This window comes from Scylla paramamosain, chromosome 7 (assembly GCF_035594125.1).
Source record: "Scylla paramamosain isolate STU-SP2022 chromosome 7, ASM3559412v1, whole genome shotgun sequence".
Classification (NCBI taxonomy): Eukaryota; Metazoa; Arthropoda; class Malacostraca; order Decapoda; family Portunidae; genus Scylla; species Scylla paramamosain.
This window is the reverse complement of record NC_087157.1, coordinates 31,978,871-31,995,565: the sequence shown is the minus strand read 5'-3', so window position 1 is coordinate 31,995,565 and position 16,695 is coordinate 31,978,871. Positions and strand designations below refer to the sequence as shown.

Sequence of the window (16,695 nt, the reverse complement as noted above, 5' to 3'; positions counted from 1 at the left end):
GTACAGTACCTTTATCTGATGCTTGCTCCTAAATACTCCCTGAAGGGTTTGGCTGTGACAGAAGGATTTAATTTCCCTGTCATTGCATGTGTGCAAATGGAAGTTAAGACTTACTTATCTCCTTAAAGCAGGAATAATTTTGCTGAAGAGTTTGATAGTTTGCAAATCTTGAGATGAAGGTGAATGCAAACAGAGTCTATAAGCTGATTGTCTTTAAAAAGAGTACAGTAAAATCCCTCTTATCCGGCATCAACGAGACCGCCGACATGCCGGATACTTGAATAGAAGTGAAATTATGTCCACAATCACCACCCTACACTCACGCATCTTACCATAGCAAAGATCAGCTGATCGCCGTGCCGCGCGTCGCCACCCGCGCTGCCACCTCACACTCACCAACACACAGTTGTAGCATTGGGCCTGTAATTGTGACTCCTGATCTTTTCAAGCTGAACCACTCGTATAACACTTTGTCCATCATTTCACCACGATGATACTGCAGTGTGTGACGATTTTCCGCTGCCTTTGGGGTGTCGGTGGCTTTCATGTAATCCCGCAACTTTTTCATTTGGGATTTAATGTCATAAATAGTTGATGAACCCACACCATATTCCGCCATTAGTTGCTGTCTGCTTTCACCTCTCTCTAATCGTCGACAAATGTCCACCTTCTGCTTAAGTGTAAGTACAACACGCTTCCTCTTTTCTACAACTTTAGGCATGATGAAGGCATCAGGCAATAAACAGTACACACGCGGGACTGAGTCACTGAGTAAACACAGTGCAGTGGGCCGCGGGTGGTGCGGAGCAGTGCGCTCTGGTGGCGAGGGGACAAAGTATGCCTCGCGCGGGAATCTTAATCGATTTTATGAGTACACATTAATTTTTTATTGATTTTAAGGCTCGGGGAAAAATGTGCCGGATACTTGAAGCTGCCGGATACTCGAATGCCGGATGAGAGGGATTTTACTGGACTAATTAATTTTGAGCTTCAGGTTGAGGATGGGAAGGAGACAAATACATCATGTTGATTTTAGTAAATACTCTTTCTGATGGCTGCTGTGAAATTATATCCCTGCACAAATGCAGCACATTTTAAATAGGACTGAATTAGTCATTCAAATATTAATGCAAATTCAACATAATAAGATTTGTTTAAGTGAAAAGACAACAACAAATATATGTTTGTGGTGTGGTGCACTGTGATGATTCATGGTCATGGCTGATCTACCCACCTTGCAATAACTCGAGACAGGAAAAGGAAGATTGTCATTACTCGTTACCATGCACACTGCAGAAACAACCCCTACACTGAGGGTGCCAAGGTGCAGAGCAAAGCAAACTTGGCAAAAATGCGGGAAGGCTCCCAGACATCCTTATCTCAGTGATCATTTCTTTCAGTAAGGAAGCCAAGGTTCCAGAGACAGTCTATAACACCATATGAATGTTAGATCAGGAAAATATGTTGCTATTAAAGCTATTTTAATAGAGAAAGCCTTGCACAGAAAGGCGATAGTAGAAGAATGCCATGAATACTACTTGACAGTTAACAATGTCAGAAGAGCAGTAAGCGTGAAAGTAGCGACAGAAGAGAGCAAAAGATGCAACATTGCGGTGAAGAGAGAAAGACTGAAGACAGTCACAGGAGAGGAGTTGGTAAGACAAATTACTTTTGATTCCATCCTGTTCAAAAGCGCAGTATGAGTGGAAACCCCCCTCACTATGTGAAGCGTACTCCATACATGGACAGATAAGATCCCTGCATCTATATCTTGACACCTAAAAGACTTTCCAGTATATGATAATCACCCGCAAGTTAAGATTGTGTGATGGATGCGGACATTTATTACAGACCTTGTGTACGTTCGCTCACAGAAACAGCGTTCGTGAACCGATGCACAAAAAATCGAAAAATTTGCTCGTGAACCGATTTATCATAAACAGGAACCGAGGTTCCACTGCAGTAATCATGATCCAACTAGCGGTTGGAACTTGACTGCAATAGGTAGACCGGAAAAAAAAAACGTATATACATATTAATTACGATCGAAAAGTTAATATTTGTAAAACAAATAATATGTTGCATTAGTAGCGAATGCAGAGTTAAATCTTTCATGGAAATCATAAAAAGCTTGAATCCCTGAGCGGAATTAAAAGTTTGAGAAGCAAAAATGTGACGAGTATTGTCAAGCATTTAATAAATAATGGAACAAAATATTCAGCCAGTAGAGGACAAAACATGAGGAAACAAAACACTTCATTTTACACCGTATGTGTGTGTGCGTGGGCGCGCGTATACATGCGTGCGTGCACTGCTTGCACTCGTGCGCCGCGCATGTGTATATATCAGTTTAAATCTACTTTTAACTCAACATATACGGGAAATCGTATGTGGAAAAATTATCTAAGTCAGTCCGCCGAGACTTGTCTTCAGTAGTTAACACCCACAGTTTCCTGGGCTCACAAAAAGGTCCAGTGCGGGTCAACAGTTCCACAGAATGATTATTACAGTGCTAACAACCAATTAGAGCAACGACTGATTGGCAGTGATTGGCCTCGAGGCTCCTTTTTCAACTGGAGCGCTCGCCTGTCACTCACAGTCACACTTAATTAAATCAGATAACGTAAACCACAAACATGATCAGATTTATCCACGTGATTTACCACTCCAAATGACTGCTTCTTGTTCGAGGTAACTGTCTCGCGTCGTAACGACACACTGGCAGGCTTCGTCCAGTACATCCACCACCTTTATTAACACATTCCCTACATATGACCGCATGCAAGATTCGTATATAGCTCTAACACAGCACAGACAATGCTGCTACATACCCGACAATATGGAAAGGAATACTTAGATTGAGGTGTAACGACGATGACGAGTGATTCCTCTAGTGGAGCCGAGGCTCGTCTCCCTCCCACAGCAGCTTCCAGTCAACTGGCTCCTCAGTCCTCTCCCCACCCCCCGTCATTCGTGGTTACCAATTGCTGTATTTGTTTCCTATATAAAAATTAATATTTTGTTCTCTCTGCAGATGAGAGGAGGCTATTAATAATGTTTTAATAATAATATAACCTACATGTGCGTATGTACTACGCAAGTACATATGCGTTAAGTCGTTAAGCTTCCCATTCTCTCTCTGACTTTGAGTAGCATTGTATTATACCACATCCTTTCCTGTCATCACATCAGTTATTTTCTGACTCAAGGAGTAACACTTTATATCTACACCTTATACTTTCCTGAAGGCAAACACTTTGACTTCAGTAACATTTTTAATAACATGCTCTCTCCTGCCAGACCTCATGTGGTGCGAGACCGTCACCTGGTTTCCGTTAATTACCATTATATGTCCAACTATTCATTATTCAATGAAATAATTTTTACATTTCACACTGGTAAACTTATTCTCTGGTCAGATATTTATGACAAGAACACTTCAAACATCGACTATTAAAATGAACAAATGACCTGATTTAGGATGTCAAATTTCAACAGACAAGTAATAACTGGAGAGTTGGAAGCAGGAAGCATCGCCGTGGAATTACGGGACAATGCGTAGACTGATGGATCTCGTCATTAGTAACATGTTAACGCAGCATGTCAAGGAAAATACGAGAGATGGAAGAGAGAGCAAATCACTCGCATTAGATTTGGTGTTTACGAGAGGCACAGTGATATAAAGAATAAGATACGAGTGTGTTTCTCCGCTAAGGACCTCTCTGTAGGGAGACACTTGTTGTGGTGGCGGGGCTTGGGAGTGCGGTTGGCGGTGTTAGATGACTCGCCTGTCACTGTAGAGTTCGGTGCTTGTCGGTTGCGTGGATCCTTCGACGCCCTATGACCGCAATGTTGCGGCGCATGTATTTATTTATTTATTTATTTAATGTATCAAACAATCAATCCTCGCTGAAGAGGGTCGTGTGGGGCGTGAGCTGATTACGATGGAGATGCTTGCTGAGAATGTGAGGGAGAAGCTGACAAATGTAAGTAATGTAGAAATTATTTTGTGGAGTTAGATATAGACGGAATGTAGGAAAGAAAACTGTTGGTATGAAATGTGGTATTTATGTTAAAGAGCTAGTGCAAGTGTTCTTGAATGCTGAGTATGAGAGAAATGGGACGGCTTAGTAATGGATGCAGGAAGGCACTCGAAGCAAGGAAGGGCGCATGGGCCATGAATATTAAGAGATACGAAGTGAAGAGAAAAATATATAGGTAAATAATATTGGAAATAAAGTAAATATGTAAAACGTGGATTGTTCCACGAGTTATTATGTAAAAAGGAACATGATATTAACATGAAGTGGATCGGGCCTGTGAGGTGGAAGTGGTGCACCAGACAAAGGAGGAAATATGAGGCAATAGATGGTAAATTACAGCAGCCATAAAGCATAAAAGCATAGGTATCTTGAAACCTCCCTCTAGAAAGAGTTCAAGTCATAGGAAGGAGGAAATACATAAGCTAGCAGGGAGTTCCAGAGTTTACCAGAGAGAGGAAAAAATAAAAGGATGCATTATTGAGAATAGTTGTTAATTCTTGCATTAGAGAGGTGGACAGAATAGGGGTGAGAGAAAATAGAAAGTCTTATACAGCGAGGCCGCGGGGGAAGGGACGCACACAGTTAGTATAAAAACAGAGATAGAAAATATCAAGAGATGCAACACTGCGGCGGTGAGAGAGAACATCTGCTGAAGGAGAGTTGATAAGACGAAATGCTTTTGATTCCACCCTGTCTAGCAGAGCGATACAATTGGAACCCCTTCCCCCCATACATGTGAAGCATACTCCATATATGGACGGATAAAGCCCTTGTACAAAGTTAGCAGCTGGGGCGTGAGAAAAAACAGGCGAAGATGAGTTAGAAAGCTTAATTTCATAGAAACAGCTTTAGCTAGAGAGGAGATGTGAAATTTTGTTCATATTTCATCTCTGGCTTAAACAGCTTCATACCTAGGTAGATATTTAGTGAACATGCTGGATATATATATATATATATATATATATATATATATATATATATATATATATATATATATATATATATATATATATATATATATATATATATATACACTGTATTTTTGTTATTATGAGTGAGGCTTCATACAAGCACTTCCTTTAAGAAGTCACAAGCCCACACTGGCACCCACCTTTATTGGCACCCAGGCCACGTGCCCTGCTCTCCCCATCACAGATACGCCACTGTTGGCTACACCTGAGGCCGCGGCTGTTGCTAATGGAGACGGTTACTGGTAATGGAGAAAAATATTAAGTCACCACTGTGAAACTGGGACCTGAACGGACTATAGTGATTGAGTTCTCACGTAAAATTTACCCACTGGAGGAGATATACAGACTACTACTATTATCTGTATTCTCACTATACTCAAATCTATCATGGCAGTGGTAAAATGTACACTCTTTGAAGTGAGTACACTCTCGGTTCATTAGCGAGGCCTCTCAATGTTCACCAGCAACAAGTAGGTGCGGGATGTAAGCCGCGGGGTTGTGACCTTGCTGTCCCGGTGTGTGGCTGTGAGTGGCCTCAGTCCCACCCAAAGATCGGTCATAATGAACTCTCAGCTTTTTTTCTCAAAGAACTGCTGGCTGTGTCGCAAGATCAGCAGACGACCGTGGGTGAAGCACACACACACACACACACACACACACACACACACACACACACACACATACACACGTGTGCACCCTCATCTATCTTTGGAATGCAATCACATTCTCCCTTAACCAATAACAAGATTGTGTGTGTGTGTGTGTGTGTGTGTGTGTGTGTGTGTGTGTGTGTGTGTGTGTGTGTGTGTGTGTGTGTGTGTGTGTGTGTAGCGCAGCGGGATGGAGGGAAGGGGGCGGTGCCAACATGAATAGTATGTATAAATTCACGCATTTGAAAAAAAAAAAGTCAAAATACTTTACCCGCGACAAACTTGCCTCATAGAACATTGCTGGAAAAAGGAGAAAACTACTACTACTACTACTGTTACTATACTACTACTACTACTACTACTACTACTACTAGTATTAATAACATCACAACAATAATTATAATAATAATAATAATAATAATAATAATAATAATAGTAATAATAATAATAATAATAATAATAATAATAATAATAATAATAATATTATTATTATTATTATTGTTATTATTATTATTATTATTATTATTGTTATTTAATATTATTATTATTATTTTTGGTACTGTTATTATTATCATTACTAAAATCAACAACATGAATAGTAACAGCAACAACAACAGCGACAGCAACAACAATAGCAACAAGAACAACAACGACAGCAACAAACATGAAAGCGGCAGTAAAAACGCTGAATTAAGTGTTGCTTTTCATGTCTCTCCTGATGCAGACAAAAGTAAAAGCCGAAGAGAATTCCAAGCGGTGAAATCTATTTTGGATGCACCTCAACATTCCTATTTTAATGCTGCGAGCTCGTGGGAGGAAAGATGAAAGGCGGGACGGAGAAAAGAAGACAGACAGAGCTCAAGTTAACAAGAGAAATAAATGATAAAAGATTTGCTCACTAATTCGTAGTGCTTCGGTTTATGTGTGATGGCGAGATAATGGCCACACACACATATATATCAGAATGATGAATGAATAATAAGAGTTTTTTTTTTTTTTTCGAGTAGAGAACCTTATTTAATCAGTGCAGTTTACATTTGTATGAAGAATGAATCTAAATACCGGATCTTCCAATAATTTACCAGTATAAGCGGCGATAATTCGATAAGAAAGACGAATAAGGATCACAACACAATTTCCTAATATCCTAACGGGAATATACTACTGAACGGGAACGGTGGAAAAAATATTACGTTATCGGTTCTTGATCTGCAGCCGCATAAAGTGAACGATAACGGAACGAAACCACCGCCTCCTTATGGACTAGCAGCACAAGGCGGTGGTGGAGGAACAGCAGCACGCCACCACTAGTCCAGACCTCCACTAGACAGAAGTAACGCGGGCACGGTTTCCATTACCAACCTCACACCAAAACAAGACACGTATACTCAAATTCTGAATAATCTTTTTGACTACATTCTTTGGGGTTGTAACCTTCAGTGAGCCTTTTAGTAGAGTTTTTTTTGTTGCCCTTGGCTGAAATTTTCTCTTACACAAAAAACAAAACAGAACAAAGGGAATAAAGAGCAAACGCAAAAAAGTAGCGTTCCTGATAACCATTACGAGTGTGTGTGTGACATGTTTCATTGTAGGAAGGTTAAGGCGATGAGGGAGTTGTGATAAGAAATTAAACATGTAAATGACGAGATTTTGCATTTGAAAGCTGGAGCAAAGATTCGAATATCCAGTTACTGATTGGGGTGAATAAACTAAAAATATAAAAAAAAGAGTAGAATTTCTGGATTAGGAAAACAGATTAAAGATCACAAGGTATAATTAACATTATAAATGAACTAAAAATATCTATAAACGGGGATTAAAATTTTGGACTATGAAGACAACACTAATGATCACAAAGTACAATCAACCTTTTAGATAAACAAAAATACACAACACTAATGGTCACAAAGTACAGTCAACCTTTTAGATAAACAAAAATACAAGTCTTAAGTTTCTGGATCAGGTGAACAGATTAAGAGTTAAAGTATAGCTAATCACTTGATCTTGCACAACGAACAGTTAGTGAAGAGTGACGCTGAGGGCAACGCGCGAGAGGCAGCAGGCGGGTGGTGCGGTGCTACATGGGTTGTGTAGCACTGTGGGGGAGGGGTGGGGTAGGGGGAGGCTGCAATGGAGGCATCATTAGAGGCAGCGAACACTATTGGCTGAAGTGACCACTGAGAGGATGAGATATAGCCTCTCTCCTCAGAATATTCAATACGTCTCTCTCTCTCTCTCTCTCTCTCTCTCTCTCTCTCTCTCTCTCTCTCTTTCGCAATACACCCTGAGGGCCTGTAGGGAAAATGCCTGTCAAAGTATACAGTGATGACTATTGATGTACGAATGAAGATATTTACAAGTCACTAATAGGACCAAGAGGAAGTGCAGCGTTTCGTGACACCACAGTAAGCGATGGGTGAATGATATCAATACACAGGGACAAAGGACGAGAAGTATTTGGTGGATATTCTAATCTTTCTCCAGTATTCGACAGCAAAACCTTATCATTTATATTTTTCACTTTCCTTCTTATTTGCCAAGTGGTGAGCAAAGACGTGGATGAGTGAGTTATTAGAAATATCACGATGGTTAACAGTGCAATACAGAGGCCATGAAAACACAAGGAAATAAGGAAAGACAGAGGAAAACCAGTACTCTTATACATGACAGTCTCTGTGCAAGAATATATCTACCTTTATCCACCTATCATTCTTATTTCTAAATTTGACTGATCTTTGAAAGCTCCCTACTGACTCGTCACTGACAGCCTACGAGACACGACCTGCTCATTATACGTGGCGAGAAACATAGCTGGGCGTGGCACAAAAGCTGGACAGGTTGGAAAAGTACACCTTGTTGTAAATTTAAACTGGGAGCAACTGAACCCGTCAATGCCACGAAAACAGTGGGAAAGGAAACAAAAAAAAAAAAAATAAAAAAATAAAAAAGTAATAAACAAATAAAAAGGAATGAAAGAAAACCAGGAAGAAAATCTGTGGGTAGGAAGCAAGGAAAATAAATTAATTCCATATTCTCGAAATCCTTTGATGTATCTACGCAATATCAAATCTCCCCAATTCCCTTTTGAAACGGACGGCCGAGATTAAGTTAAGGAAGCAGGGAAGTCGCCAGCCGCGCGCCCTTGAAGGAAGCCTCACTGATGACCGCGGAAATGAAATGACGAGTGGTGTCTCACAGCTTATTCAAGACACACACACACACACACACAAGCTTTAGAAGGGCCAGGAATTGAGGCGAGGTGGCGGTATAGACAGCGGAGGACGTGAGAAGTCGTCCTCTCCTGGGAAAACCTGAATGAGTGGAGACCTTCAGCTCGAAACCAAGGAGTGACAGTTGGTGAGTACGCAATCCAACTTGCCGACGGCTTATCCCGCCAGACACCAGTTCTCGGAGACTCCCCGCGGCCTTCCTGCTCCCGCTCACCTTACATAGCCCTCAGCTACCTGCAGGAGACGATAAGACCTGCGGGATCCTTCCTCCTTTTTTTATTATGAAATGGGAAAAGGAAGGATACTCGCATTTCAATTTAGCGTGAGAATAGCAGAGCCTTATTGGTGGAAATGTGGGCTTGGATGGCGTGGTGTGGGGAGAGGGAGGGGGAGACGGGGAACGAATGGTGGTGCAGGAGTGGTGGTGCTGGGGCAGGAATGTGTCTGGGAGAGTGTTAAGGAGCGAAAGGCGGCGCTGGAGATGGGAAGAGAGAGTTAGGGAGGAAGACTGATGATGTTGAGGGAAGAAAATGTGCGAGGTGAAAGGAGTGAGTGGGGAAGAGGAGGAGGAGGAGGAGGAGGAGGAGGAGGAGGAGGAGGAGGAGGAGGAGGAGGAAGCAGGTAGTGGGAGACGAGAATGTTGCAGGAGGAATAACCAGCAATGAAAATAAAAAAAAAATTATTGAGGACAGGGAGGGAAAGATGTTGGGAATATACGTATATAGTGATAATGAGAAGGCTGGATGGATATTAAGGGAAATGGTTATGGAGAAAGATGGATGTTGAGGGAGTCTTGGAAATGGGGAGGAAGAGGAAGAGGAAGAGTAGGGGAGACGGACTGGAACTGGGGAGATAAATGGAGGTTACAGCAGATAATGATATTGGAAGAGGCAGACTGGAGTGGTGGAGAGAGAGTATGTTGTGATAGACTGCAGTTGGAGAAAAAGAGAGAGAGGGAAGGTAGAGGAGATACTGACGTTGGGAGACAGACTGGCGTTGGAGAGAAGGAAATTTTTGGGAAGAAACACTGCTACGGAGGAGGAAGGAGAGTGTCAGACGAGAGGGAATGGAAGGAAGAAGAGACTCAGTATCTGATTCTCCTCGCTTGACTCACACGTCGCCTGGGCAGCGATTAATAACGAGGCGAGGAAGAATTCACTAATTTAATATCCTCTGTTGTCAGCAGGGTTGTGGTGGTGGTGGTGGTGGAATTAGTGGTGGTGATAATGTTCCACTATAATGGTGGTGATAACTCACTGTGGTGGCAGCGGTGATGATGGTGTTGATGGTGATGAATGTTGGTGGTAGCGGTGGTGGAGGTGGTGGTGGTGGTGCTGACCCGCAAAGTCCACAATAAAAATGCAAATCTGAAAACATTCTCCGGGACAGATTTGGAATATTCTCATTTTGAACTGGAATGTGTGTGTGTGTGTGTGTGTGTGTGTGTATGAAGGGAGAGAGAGAGAGAGAGAGAGAGAGAGAGAGAGAGAGAGAGAGAGAGAGAGAGAGAGAGAGAGAGAGAGAGAGAGAGAGAGAGAGAGAGAGAGAGAGAGAGAGAGAGAGAGAGAGAGAGAGAGAGAGAGAGAGAGAGAGAGAGAGAATTAGTACATTAAAGAACGTACTTGAAAACATGAGAAAAAAAAGGGACACGAAAAATAAAACATATAACAAACACAGAAAGAAACGAAATACGAGAGAGAGAGAGAGGGAAGGAGCAGGAGTAGAAGAAGAAGAAGAAGAAGAAGAAGAAGGAGGAGGAGGAGGAGGAGGAGGAAGAATAGGACGAGTTGGAAGAAGATGGATGAGCTAAGTGAAAGGGAGGGGGGAGAGGGAGGGAGGGAAGGAGGTGAAGGGACAGGGAGGGGAAGAAGAGGGTAATGGGACCTTGAAAGAGGGGAGAAGGAGAGAAGGGGGAGGGCGGGAGAGGATGGCTGGGGGAGATGGGAATACGAAGTCCTGTGTCAACAATAAGAAGTGTTCCCTCTGAGTGGCGGGGGGAAGAGAGGGGAGGTATTAAAGAAAAGGGGAGGAAATAGGAGAAATAGGCGAGAGAGAGAGAGAGAGAGAGAGAGAGAGAGAGAGAGAGAGAGAGAGAGAGAGAGAGAGAGAGAGAGAGAGAGAGAGAGAGAGAATCTGATCCAACAAGTCGAGTTTAACCTCACTACATAACTCGAGGTATTGCCACCTTAGCGTACGTTGGTGGCAAGACAGAGCGAGGGGGAGAGGGAGGGAGGGAGGAGAGTGTGAGATTAAGTAGAAGGCGATAAGGGAGATGGTGGAGGGAGGAGCAGGAGAGACCGATCAAGGGTAACGACCGCACTGCAAGTCAACACGGATGGTCTTCACGTGGAGGCGGTGTGGTGGGTGCTGTTGCGGAGTAAGAATTGAGGCCAAACTATACAATATGTTGTGGAGGTTTATCTGGTTATTATTTGCTTATTATCTCCATATAACAGATACAAAATAATCAGATAAACCTCTACAATGTTTCAGATAAAATGCAATACTCGCCAACTCTTTCCATCCATCACATTCTCATTTCTCGGTCTCTGCGCTGCTCTTGTCAACATGTAGCAGTTTAATCACCAGTCTAAACATTTATTTCCATTTCATTCAGACACTAAGTCACTGGACTCTGCGGCACCAGTACTAGAGGCAACTCAAGGAAGCTACAGACTCTGAAGCTTCCTTGGGGCAACTGTACAGTCAGGGGCAGAGGTCGGGTAACTTATTTTCCCTGTCTTGTGTTTATGTGCGCCTTTATGTGATCTGGTTAGCATCTATCAGCTATCAGGCCTCTGTACAGACTGCCAGCAGATGAGGGGACGTGAGTGAAGGAAGAAGCCAGTGTAAGGGAGTGCTGTACTTCACTACAGACCTATAACTGGCTCGTCGGACACCAGTGAAAGGCAGAATACTGGAAACGAAGCGTAAAGGCAATAAAGACAAAGTAAAATAGTCACTCGAGGCCGTTAAAAAAGAAACTCAGCGACAATACTTGATTTTATTCAGGTTAAATGATAAACAAATAAAAATGATCAGATAAAACCTCTACAATGTTTCAGGTAAAAATGTAATATTCGCCATAGTTATATATTTTTAAACTCGTGTTTATAATTTAGTAAACTCAACATTTTCTTCCATGCCTGGCGGTGCAACACTTCAAATTGATAAAAGACTTCACCTATATCGAGGCCATCACTCTCAGCTGCTACACCGACACAACAAGTCCCGCCTGACCGCTAACATTACCGGCTGATAGGAGAGGAGCAGGTGGGGGAGGGACACGACCAAAAGGTGACTTTGGTCTGACTAATTTGACTGCACGAAAAACGAAAGCATTTTGATAAATATCTTCAGTGGTCGTGTTTGAAGACTATTTCAGGAACTTTAATCGCAGAGACATGAAAGTTGTACTCCTATCTGGCAGAAGATAAGGTGTTTGTTTGCCACAGTGAGCGCCACAGTGCAGCAGCTGCGCCACAGCACGAGAAGATTTACATATTTAATACTTCATACTAATTACTGTAAGCTTTGTTAAAATTATTGAAACCACCAAATCTCGACACATAGACAGCACGTATTCTTATTCTGTAGTAATGCAAGCCTACAGCTGTGTAACACTTGGCGGGACAAACAGTGACAAATCACCTGTGTGGCGGCGGGGGCAGGGAGGTGCTCGCCTCTGCTCCTACACTGATCAGGTCCTGCACCACTTTAAATTTCTCGACAATGACTTTACCACCGATGTTCTTATCACATTTTGTTATCGACAGTAATTAAATGTCGGTTTCTGGAGAGCCAAGACAGTGAAGACCACTCCGCTGGGCAAACGCACTCCAGTGGTGGGTGATGGCGGGGCTTTATACGCCAGGCAACACAACCACTCGACAGCCAATCAGGTCCCATCACATCGAATTTGCTCTTCACTGTACAAAACATCATTACGAACACATTGAGTTACCGAGTTTAAATTCATGGCAAATGTTGATGCATCATGAGAACAAGTCAAACAATTTCCAGCCATTGTGAAAAGTTTACACTAATTTTTGTCTCAGAGTCTGTGAGATAAAGGTTCTCCGTCATGCCTCGGGTTGGCCTCCAGTACCATTCATTCCTTGGCCCTCCACCACCACCACCACCACCACCACCACCAATTCAACTTGCAACATGAACTCCAATTCTGAGTCTTGTTTTCGGTAAAATTTGGGTTAGGGAGCATTTACCGATTTCATAAGCGAAGTCATGTTTTACTGATAAGTTTCGCCGCGTTTTGAACGAGTCTGCTATCTGGAGTGTGTGTGTGGCGGGGAGCAGCCACGGCCAGCCGCCCGCCCGCTCATACCAAGATTTTTATTTTTCAGGAGCAATCTAAATCCCTATTATGGTTTGATCAAACTATTGCAGCGACCTAAAAAAAAAATAACTAGACTTAACCTTGTCCAACCTTGTCCTCCTGTCCTCTACGGTCAAACACACACACAACACCACACACACGTATATAGGAGGACTAAAGAAATTTAGACACTGAAGATGAAGAGACGCATACGATGACAAAGGAAAGGAGTGAGGTTTCCCAGTAAAGAAGTAATAACCTTGTGTCCTCTTGTTGCCTAGAAAATGACAGAAAGCGCTTTGAAACATTGCCTTATCTGCGTCCCCGTTATCCACATCTCCACTCACGCTCTCTTCATTATCAGACTAACTCATGCTGCTGTGGGGAAAAAAAAAAAAAAAATTAACGCCATTATCTTCAGGATCGATTCTCCATTAAGACAATTAAGCAATCGCAATATAATGCATTAACTATTTTCTATTATTTTTTTTTTTTACATATGTTTGCTCTAATGGCTTTAATTTGAAGTACTTATCATTTAATTCACATTTTTTCCCTTGCTATTCAGGAGATAAGCGTATTTCAGTTCTTTTTCGCAGCGTACGGTAGAGCAGAATGATGATCTTTATGGTAAAAACAGTCACTTTTCATGGCGCGTGGAGGTGAAGGGTGGGAGAGAGGCAGCGGGACTCAGCGTGTGATGTAAACATTCTCTCTGCGGAATGACCAATAACCAGGTTGGGCCAAAGGTCGCACGTGATTCCCGCTTGTGTCATCATGTCCAATAACTCACGTGTATGGGAGATGAGGGAACAGAAGTGAGTATATGCAATACGGTTCGGCCTGTCACTATTTGATGCAGCTGTGCCGGGATAATGCAACACGGACCACTACTACTACTGCTACTGCTACTACTACGACTAATACTTCTACTTCCACAACAACAACAATTACTGCTACTGCTACTACTACTACTACTACTACTACTACTACTACTACTACTACTACCACTACTACTACTACTACTACTACTACTACTACTGCATTTCGTCTTATTAACTCCTCCGCTCTAACTGTATTCTAACTGTATCTCATCGCCACAATGTTGCATCTCTTGCTATCTTCTATCGCTAGCTTCACGTTAACTTAGTCTTTCTGATCTTGCTAACTGCATGCCTCCCGTCCTTCCACAGCCTCGCTGCACAAGACTTCCTGCTTTCACTCACACCTATTCTGTCCACCTCTTTAATGCAAGAGTTAACCATTGTTCACAACCTTTCATCCCTTTTGCTGCCTGCTTCTATATTTCTTCACTTCCTATGACTTTAACTCTTTCTTTACTTTTGGTTAATCTTTCTAACTATTCTTTAGGGACTGGCATCCTCAGTGGCTTTTTTTTCTATCTTTTATTTTAGCTGTCACTCATATATGAAAAAAGAATAGAATAAGCACCACCATCAATTATCATCAATCCTACACTAGTTTTTCTTGTTCTCCCTACAATTATCCTCATCAGTGTTAGCGTGGCCGCCGCCGCCCAACCTGTGTCAGTGGTGGGGCCGGAATGCTGTGCCCGGCGAGGCGGAGTAACTGTGGTGGTTTTGTGTGAAATAACTTGTGTGGAATGAAACGATGTGTGGCGGCAAGACTCGCCGTGTGTGTGTGTGTGGGGGGGTGAGAGAGAGAGAGAGAGAGAGAGAGAGAGAGAGAGAGAGAGAGAGAGAGAGAGAGAGAGAGAGAGAGAGAGAGAGAGAGAGAGAGAGAGAGAGATTAATCATATTACCGAATCCAATTTTATATTTGGTTCCATCCCATGTCCATCCGTCCCATTTCTCTCTCTCTCTCTCTCTCTCTCTCTCTCTCTCTCTCTCTCTCTCTCTCTCTCTCTCTCTCTCTCTCTCCTCTATAATAAAAATACCAGTAGTAGCAGCAGCAGCAGTAGTAGTAGTAGTAGTAGTAGTAGTAGTAGTAGTAGTAGTAGTAGTGGTGGTGGTAATCATCGCGGCACAGTTCCTGGTTCACTCACAAGCACAAAACGGCCAGTTAAGGATCAAAGCCTCGCCGTGGGCTGCATCGCGAACCTGCATACGCTTTTTGTGACTTTTGTTCCCTTTACATATCGTCTGTAATCCCCCTTTCCCCCCCTCCCCCCCTCTCTCTCTCTCTCTCTCTCTCTCTCTCTCTCTCTCTCTCTCTCTCTCTCTCTCTCTCTCTCTCTCTCTCTCTCTCTCTCAAGGGAAGCGATGGTCAACATACTAGATGGATGAAGGAGGTTTGGAGAGAGAGAGGGAAGGAGGAGGAGGAGGAGATGGAGGAGGAGGAGGAGGAGGAGATGGAGGAGGAGGAGGAGGAGGAGGAGGAGGAGGAGGAGGAGGAGGAGGAGGAGGAGGAGGAGGAGGAGGAGAAGATAGAGAAGGATGAAGACGACGACGATGATGAGAGAGAGAGAGAGAGAGAGAGAGAGAGAGAGAGAGAGAGAGAGAGAGAGAGAGAGAGAGAGAGAGAGAGAGAGAGAGAGAGAGACGGAATGACCCAGAACCTATTAACGTGTCCAGCAACAAACAAACACACGTAGGTCGAAGGGGAGAGAGGAAAGGAGGGAATAGGGAAGGAGAGGAGAAGAGATGGGAGAGGAAACAATAATAAGAGGAAACTAAGGAAAAGAGAAGGGAAGGGAGAAGAGGAGAGAGGTGAAGTTAAAGGAATATCAGAGGAAGGAAAGAAAAAGGGAAGAGAAGAGAAGAGAAGAGAAGAGAAGAGAAGAGAAGAGAAAAGAGGGAAGAGAGGAGAAGAGAAAAGGAGAGAAGAGGAGGGAGGAGAAGAGAAGGGAAAGGAAAGGAAGGGAAGAAAAAAAGAAGGGATACGAATCAAGAGAAAGTGAGAAGAGAGGAATGTAAGGAAAAGGAAAATGAAGCCAAAAAAAAAAAAAGTAGAAAAGGAAGGGAAAAGTAAAAAGGAAATAGAAAAGAAAGAGAAAATAAGGGAATGGGAGGGAAGGGGGAGGCTTTGGTGTCAATAACATAGAATAAGTGACTGGTCTGTGTTGTCGAGTGGACGTGGGGAAGGGAGGAGGAGGAGGAGGAGGAGGAGGAGGAGGAGGAGGAAGTGCACAAGAGGAGGAAGCTGTTAGGTTAGTTCCGCCCCTGCAACTTTCAATTCCCACATATTCCTATCCTTTTCCTGCTCTCCTCCTTCCCTCACGCCGCGCCTGCCCCTCCATCAGCCAGGTGTTGCAGGGCGGAAGGAAGGGGCGGGCGAGGCTAAAGTGCAGGTGTGAGGGTGTTTAGGTTATCTTTTAATTAATTTTTCTTACGCCCTCCACCACCACCACCACCATCACCACCATTGCCACTGCCACACCAGCAGCAGCTAAACTAAAAGAAAGTTTTTTTTTTAATCAAGAAAATTTTCAACACGATATTCAAGGACATAAAAACAGAAATGCTGTGTGGTTAATGATGATTC

The 16,695-nt window shown here is 43.0% G+C and overlaps 1 long non-coding RNA gene across 8 annotated transcripts in view; it reads right to left on the bottom strand.

Annotated features, from left to right (window-relative positions):
- Positions 1–16,695, bottom strand: part of LOC135102367 (uncharacterized) — a 47,350-nt gene that overhangs the window by 1,819 nt on the left and 28,836 nt on the right. Inside the window, exons 1-2 of one of the 8 annotated variants that reach the window (XR_010269633.1) lie at positions 12,546–12,898; positions 5,155–5,253 (exon numbers count right to left, since the gene is read on the bottom strand). The exons of 2 other annotated variants lie outside the window; for them this stretch is intronic. This is a non-coding gene — a long non-coding RNA (uncharacterized LOC135102367). 5 more of the 8 variants (XR_010269631.1, XR_010269637.1, XR_010269638.1 and 2 more) reach the window with 5 other exon arrangements.